Source organism: Talpa occidentalis, unplaced genomic scaffold, assembly GCF_014898055.3.
Source record: "Talpa occidentalis isolate TD23 unplaced genomic scaffold, MPIMG_talOcc4v2.1 talOcc4.8, whole genome shotgun sequence".
NCBI lineage: Eukaryota > Metazoa > Chordata > Mammalia > Eulipotyphla > Talpidae > Talpa > Talpa occidentalis.
The window spans coordinates 36,635,574-36,642,899 of NW_023605194.1; the positions used below are offsets into that span (position 1 = coordinate 36,635,574).

General features: G+C 51.2%; 1 protein-coding gene across 2 annotated transcripts in view; it reads right to left on the reverse strand.

Annotated features, from left to right (window-relative positions):
- Positions 1 to 6,687, reverse strand: part of ANXA11 (annexin A11) — a 42,463-nt gene extending 35,776 nt beyond the window's left edge. The window contains exon 1 of one of the 2 annotated variants that reach the window (XM_054689893.1): positions 6,607 to 6,687. The gene's annotated coding sequence lies outside the window, so the exon portion shown is untranslated. Of the gene's footprint in view, positions 1 to 4,260; positions 4,384 to 6,606 lie in introns of those variants that run through there. The other variant, XM_037495611.2, reaches the window with a different exon arrangement.
- Positions 6,688 to 7,326: the final 639 nt, after the last annotated feature.

Sequence of the window (7,326 nt, forward strand, 5' to 3'; positions counted from 1 at the left end):
AAAAATTAATCAAGACACAAGCTGCAGCATGAACCCCACTCTGTGAAACAAGCAAATCTTTACAGGTGCCTGTGTCCACATGACAGACAAGGAGAGGCCAGGAAGGGCTCCTCAGGGGCCACTCACCCACACCACAGACTTCCAGGAGGGGCTGGGAGGAGGAGGATAGGTTGAGGAAACAGAAACAAATGTTCCCTCCACACATTCCACCAGCACCACCCAATCTTTCCCCTCCTTCTGATGCCCCCCACACTGTGGAAGCTTGTCTATACCTGCCACTGCTCCATCCTTTCATCCCAAACTGGCTTCTGCTCCCACTGCCCCAACAAAACAGCCACAGCTAAGGTGCTGAGTCTCCTTCACATCACTTCCTACAGCAGCAGCTACACACTGGCCACTCTCCCCTAGTGGGCGGAAGCACCCCCTCTTCTCCGGTTACTCTTTTCTAGTTCACCTCTCTTTACTCATTTGCTTTGCCATCTCTTCAGGCCTAGACAACAATGTCTTTCTCTCCAGCCCAGAAACTCTGTGAGCCCCAGAATAACCCGCCTACTTGGTATATCAAAGGCACCTCAAATGCAACATGTCCAAAACTGGGCTCATGACCTTCTCCACCCTCCCAACCTGGTTCTCATCTGCTGTCCAGGGGTGCGACCTAGGTTGGCTAGGGATGGTCACTGCTTTTGTGCATACAGCACAGGGCTAGGCTGTGGGTACTCACTAATGCTGAGTTCAATAGAAACAGGTCTTGTCACCCACTTCCTAAGAATAGCTGTGACCTTTTAAGTGAACACAGCAAGCTCACATGTGCTATCACCAGTCCTCCCCACCCCAAACACTCCCTTTCCCTCCAGAGATGCCACTCCCCAGGCAAAATCTGAGTTTCCTTCCTCATGAACAGCCTCTGATTCTCTCCCTTTTCCCCAGGCCTATGTGGGGGTACCTGACTTCCCTCTCACTTTCAAGAGTGATTCTTCCCTTTTCTGCTAAGGCAATGGGGCCTTCAGGAGCACAAGCCCCTGTAAGACTAGACACTAAAAGCCAGGCACCCCCCCACTCCAACCCCAGCTACAAGGCTCCTCGTAGTAACATACCGACCATATCAGCATTGCCTTCTAGTATTGTCATCTCAAACCCCTTTTGCAAAACTCTTCTCATTAGGTACTGCAAACAACTATATCACCATCCAGAACACTGGGAGCCTGTATGGCTACCTGGTTTGTCCTGGGTGACCCAGCATGGATGACAGCTGTCTCCTGACATGGCAGCTGCCCTCACCGATTGCTTTCTTTCTTTTTTTTTTTTTTTTTTAAGATTTATTTGTTTATTCATATAAGAGCTGGGGTACAGGCCAGAGATGCGGTGTGGTAGTGGGGGCAAGAGGATTCATCAGAGACAGAGTGGGGAACAGAACAGGCAGACTGACCAAAGTACACTGCTGAGGGGAGCAGCGGGCAAGACAGGAGAGGTCTGCTGTGCCATGTGGGTTACTCCCTGATTGGTGAGGGACTGAACTCATGCTATAGAGGTTTTGGATTGCTTCATAGTGTGGTGCTTAACCCCTTGCGCCACTAGGGAGGCCCTGCTTTCTGACATCAGTTAGCAAGGCCAGGTTGTGGTTGCAGTCACTGTTCAGGCTGTAGCTTTAGGGTCCCCCCAAATGCAAACTCTGCTGTGACCACCATACTATTATTTCATGTGTTACAGGGATCAGGATTAATAGGTCTAATGTCCAATGGTTTCCGTAGTTATTAAAAAGCTCCACGGCATTTCAACACCTCCTTTTAAACATACAAACACTCCTCAAGGAAGCCTCTGTTTCTTCATTTGCTCCAAGAGCTTTCCTACTTAGATATCACTCAAGCTCCTGATAGTCTGGAGGAAATGGGATCAGAAGGTGTTGTAGAGAAAAACCCAGAGAAACCTAAGTCTGTTTGCTTGGCTGTGATTACAAAGTGTACCCATATACAGACTCTCCTGTGAGTGGCCCCCATGGGAGCAAGTGCCCCAAATTGTTTCAGGCATAAGAGGAGATGGCAGCAGAGAAGCCAGAGGTAGGAGGAGAATGCAGGAAGAAGGAGGGGCAGCTACAGAAAGGCCCTGGGCCTCTGAACATCTAGCACTGTGTGCAGATTACTTCTATAGTCACCTCTTCCCAGCTTTCTTTTTGTCCATTCTGCAGTGAATTCCCAAAAAGAACTCACATTAACCTATTCCAGCTCATTTCTTACCTCTGTCAAAGCCAGCCTCCCTGAAATCACATGATCAAGGCATCACTAATCAACCTGGCCTTCAAGATATAATCCAGCAATCCAGGACGGGGTCCCTCCTATCATCCCTGCCCTGACTAAACACAGAAGTGGTACAACCAGAGTCTTCTCAGCCAGCAACTATCTCACCTCTCAGTCTGGACTCTTTCCAGCTCATGTTCCCCACTTTTTTTTTTTATTTTTTGTGTACCCAAACCCAGTCCTCAAGGTCCAATATTTTAACAGGGAAACCTTACTTGCCTGGCCTGCACCTTTCCCTCAACTAACATCTGCTGAAAACCTACATGAGGCAGGGCCCATCCTGTGTTGTGAAAGACAGAGGTGAAAAAGAACCACCTTCCACCCCAACCCCGCCACACACACCCTCAGGTTTAAAAAAAAAATTTTTTTTTGAAAAAAAATGGGGGTTCCAGGAGGGCATTCCAGAGGATGGAACAGCATAAGCTATGATAGAAGGACAGGTCAGAGGAGCAGTTCAACTCTGCTGGATCTTCAGTTATGCAAAGGGAGTAACAGCTATTATCTCATTATTATCACTGACTCTTACAGATAATTACTTATAAGCCAAGCCTGCTGCAAGCTTTATGTACAATCTGGGTGACATCCACCTAAGTAAGACACATGGTATGGTGTGCCACCTGTTCAGGTTAGCGCCTGAGCCAAATGTATGTAACTCATTATCCCACAACCAACCTGTGAGGTAGTGGGGGGTACTATCCCCACTTTAAAGACAAGGAAAATAAGGCACTGAGACTAGTGAGAGACAAATTAAGTAGGGATACAGGAGCCTAAGGTGGTGAACACCCAATGCCAGGGCAACAAAGTGCCCTGGCACCTCACCTGGCCTCAGTTGTCAGGGAACACCTTGCAGCACAGAGAGTGCCTTGAGGGAAAAGGCTATGTTAATCCTTCTGGAATCCCCAACGATTGACTGAAGCAAGGAATGAAGGAGCATAATGAGAGCCATTTACCGGTGAGCAAGATAACACACACCCTGCCTGTGCAGCTCCAGGACTCGGCCAAGCCCTGCCCTGCAAGCTTTATTTCCCATGGTGTGGGCAGAATAGTGGCTCACTCCTCACAGGGCTACTCCCTGGCAAAGTCAGGGCAGCAGGAAGCAAAGTAAAGGCCAAGAGAGAGAGAGAACTGAGTAAGCTGGCCACCATGGATACCTATGCTCTCTCCTGATCTCCACTGAAAAGTCACTGATCAGAGGGGTGGGGCAGAAATGTCCTGAACAGACCGCCCCTTGCTTGCGCTGGCAGTGGCTAGATTACCTTCTCCCCTTCGAAGTCATGCATGAGGAATTTCATAATTCTCCTTTAAACCAAAAGACAGATTTCTATCTTTTTCAGCCCTGAGGTAGCTGAGGTTGGCGCCAGGGGAAAGGTAAAAAATCCAAAACCTCTTTGCTGGAATTAGATCTCAGGGCTGGAGAATGGGGAAAAGGTGAACACACAAGTGAACACACAGCTCTCGGAGTGGATTCTGTATTCTCCCAAATAAGGTGCCTTAACAAACAAACTCCAACAGTAGCAGTTTCCAGGAATTTGCCAGTCTCAGAAGTAAGTTTCTTAAGGCAGCTTCCGCTACTTGCTCTCCTGGGCACAGACCTTTCCTAGAAGGGACACACAGCTGGGTAAGAGGGGCGAGGGCCTGCGGTCAACCCCCACACCAGCCAGTCACTTTCTAAGCTCAGGTTCTTCCAGTCCTTGGGGGGGGGGGCGAAGCAGCAGAGCCCCCCGATCCCGCCACGCAGCACCACCACGTGGCCCTGACCCCTGGGGGTCCCGTCTGTGCACCGCCCACCCCATCCCGAGCTCAGCTAGGCCCAAGCAGCCCGTCGGGAACCAGCCCGAAAACCCCCTTCCGCGCTGTGCCACAGGAAGGCGCGGCCGGGCCGGGGCGCGGGGCCGTCCCAGGCGTCACCAGCGGAGTCCTTGGCGCAGCGCCGCCCCGCGCCCCGCGCAGACCCGAGCCCCGCACTCACCTGATCACTGGCCGCGAGGGCTGGGGGCCTCGCGCGGCGAACAGGAGCGGGCGGCAGCGGCTCTCCTCGCTAGCGTCCAGCTGGAGATTGCGCTCCTGCTCCGCAGCCCGGCCCCGAGCGCGCACAGCCGTCGGGCGGGGCAGGAGGAGGAGCGAGCGGAGCGTAAAAGGAACACACCCCGGCGGAGCCCTAGCAGGGGCAGGACGGGGCGGGGACTGAGTGGGGCACCGCCCCCAGGTGCGAGCCAAGTTGGGCGGAGACGGGGAGGTGCCTCCCCCAAACCCTCAAGAGGAAAACTCAACGCCCTCGAGTCCCAAAGATAGCAGGAAATTGACTTGAACGCCCCTACCTCTACCTGAGACCTGTCCTGCCCTGCGCTGCCTCTGCGGGGAGGGCACTCTCGAGGCCTCCAGCTCAGTGTGTGGTTGTGTTATAGGACAGGGAGAGGGGCAGCCCAAGCCCCGCAAACCTGCCTATTCTAAATGGGTTCTGCCATCCGCCGCATCAACACAAAACATATGAGACTTAATGGGAAGGAACTTTAATTAAACTAGGAAACAACACAGGTAAGGCAAAAAGTTTAGTTTCTAAATCAAGCACCCAAAGTTACCCGTCCCCTCGTGGGTAAAAGTCCATCCAAATGGGATTGGCCCAGAGCAAGGCCCCAAGGCCTGCCACAAGTCTAAAGCATCTTCCAGTGGGGACCCACAGAAAAGGGTCACAAACAACCGGACAAGCCCGGAAGGAAAAGAGCAAAATCAACATCAAGCTAAAAGCTGCCATTGTCACCTCCCCACGGGTCTCACCGACATCTGTGTCACCTAGTTCACGACCAAAAGACAAGCGCAGTTTCTTCACGTGTCTTTAGGCTCCATGCGCCAGAACCCATTTAGAATAGGCAGGTTTGCGGGGCTTGGGCTGCCCCTCTCCCTGTCCTATAACAGTTGCACATGACAGCCTTCAAGGTAAAGAAAACTTTCTGCGTTATAAAGCTCACGCAACTTTAAGGAAATAGACGTAGTAGAGGGGAGAGTAGAATTGTTGTGAAGAAGCCTGGTGATCAAGGTCTGTATCAAGAGTGATGAATTGACGGTATAGAATAGCAGTACAGTACACCCGTTTTGGTGTTCTTTCCAAGAACACATCACCCTGTTTAATTGGGAGGAAAAAACATGAGGTGAATCCCAGTTGAGGAACATGCTACAAAATACCTAAGCAGTAATCCTCAAAGTTGTCAAGGTCATCAAAACTAGGAAAATCTGGGCCTCCCCAGTGGCGCAGCGGTTGAGCGTTGGGTTGTGAAGCTGCCCGCGGCCTCTGCGGCGCCAGTTCGATCCCCGGCTGCTCCCCGGCCACCGGAGGAGGGTCCCACGTGGTGCGCAGACCTCTCCTGCCGCCCGCTGCTCCCCTCAGCAGTGTACTTCGGTCCTTCTGCCTGCTCTGCTCCCCGCTCTGGCTCTGGTGAATTCTCTCACCCTCCCGCGCTTCTGACTGTACCCAGTGCATGTATAAACAAAACAAACAAACAAAAAATAAATAAATTACAAAAAATGCTCTATTAAAAAAAAAAAAAAAAAAACTAGGAAAATCTGAGGGCCTCCCCGGTGGTGCAGCGGTTGAGCGCTGGGCTGCGAAGCTGCCCGCAGCCTCTGCAGCGCCGGTTTGATCCCCGGCCACCGGCGAGGGTCCCACATGGCGCGCAGACCTCTCCTGCCCCCGCTGCTCCCCTCAGCAGTGTACTTCGGTCCTTCTGCCTGTTCTGCTCCCCGCTCTGGCTCTGGTGGATTCTCTCGCCCTCCCGCACTTCTGACTGTACCCAGTGCTTGGATAAATAAATAAATCTTAAAAAAAAAAAAAAAAAAAAAAACTAGGAGTTTGAGATGCACACTGTATCACAGCCAAGAGGAACCTCAGGAAATGTGCAAACTAAATGTAACTGGTGTCCTACGAGGGATCCTGGGGAGAGGACAAGGGTAAAATCTAAAGGAATCTGAATATTGTCTGTTTTTTAAGTTAATAATTCATCACTATTGATTTTTTCATTGTAGCCAAAGCACCATGCTAGTATAAAATGATAGGAAAAAGAAACCAGCATTTATGTGAACTCTCTATTCGCAATTTTTCTGCAAGTCAAACTTTTTTAAAAGTTTTTTCGGGAGTCATATACATAATATAATAGTTATAAAATATTTTTTGAACTCTCACTTCCTCAACCCAGGTTGAGGTATTTTGGGTACACCCTCCCAGCTCTCTCTGCAGCACACACTATGTGCATATATTCACATAAGATGCATTGCTTACAAAACGCTATCGCTATGTTTATCTGCAAGGTGCTCTTTTACTCACTGGATCCCGGAGGGTATCTCCCTGCAAGCGCACCTGGACCAGCTAGATTCTTCTTAAGGACTGCACAGTATGGGTCCCCGTGCCGTCCATTTTTGATTTACCTAACTCCTTACTGAAGGACTTTCAGGTCGTGGCCTATTTTGAGTTGCTGCAAACGACGCCGCAGGTCTTATTTGCAATCTAACTGCGCATGTAGCTAGAGGCCTGGGCGCCGCAGCCCGAAGGGGAGGTCCTGGCCTCGGCTCTGCGGTGCCGGGGTTGGGATGGGGGTGCAGGGGGAGGGGGGAAGACCCGCCCTTCCGCCGCCTCGCCAGCAGGCCCTGATACCCAATCGTCTCTCACGGCCTGCCCATCCCCCTCCCGCCTCACCCCCAAGGCGCGGCTTTTGCAGAGCACGGCTGCATTTTTTGGAGATGAGTGGGCTGGTGAGAATGAAACTCAGGCCACACGCTCTGAAGCGACTCCAGAGCAGAAAAGGAGCTGGGGGTGCAGGGTGGGGGGTGGTGTCACAGGCACCGGGAGGCTGTGCTAGGGTTGTTCAGTGTGTGTGTGGCCGGAAGGGCTGGGGGGCTAGGGGTGGAATTCTTCGTGTAGCACACACATTCCTGTCTCAAAACAGCTCTTCAAGGTCAGAACGGTAAATAGCTACCACTGTGCTCACTTTTTTTTTTTTTATTTTCAACCATTTCTTTTCTTTTTTTTTTTCTTTTTTTTTTAAAC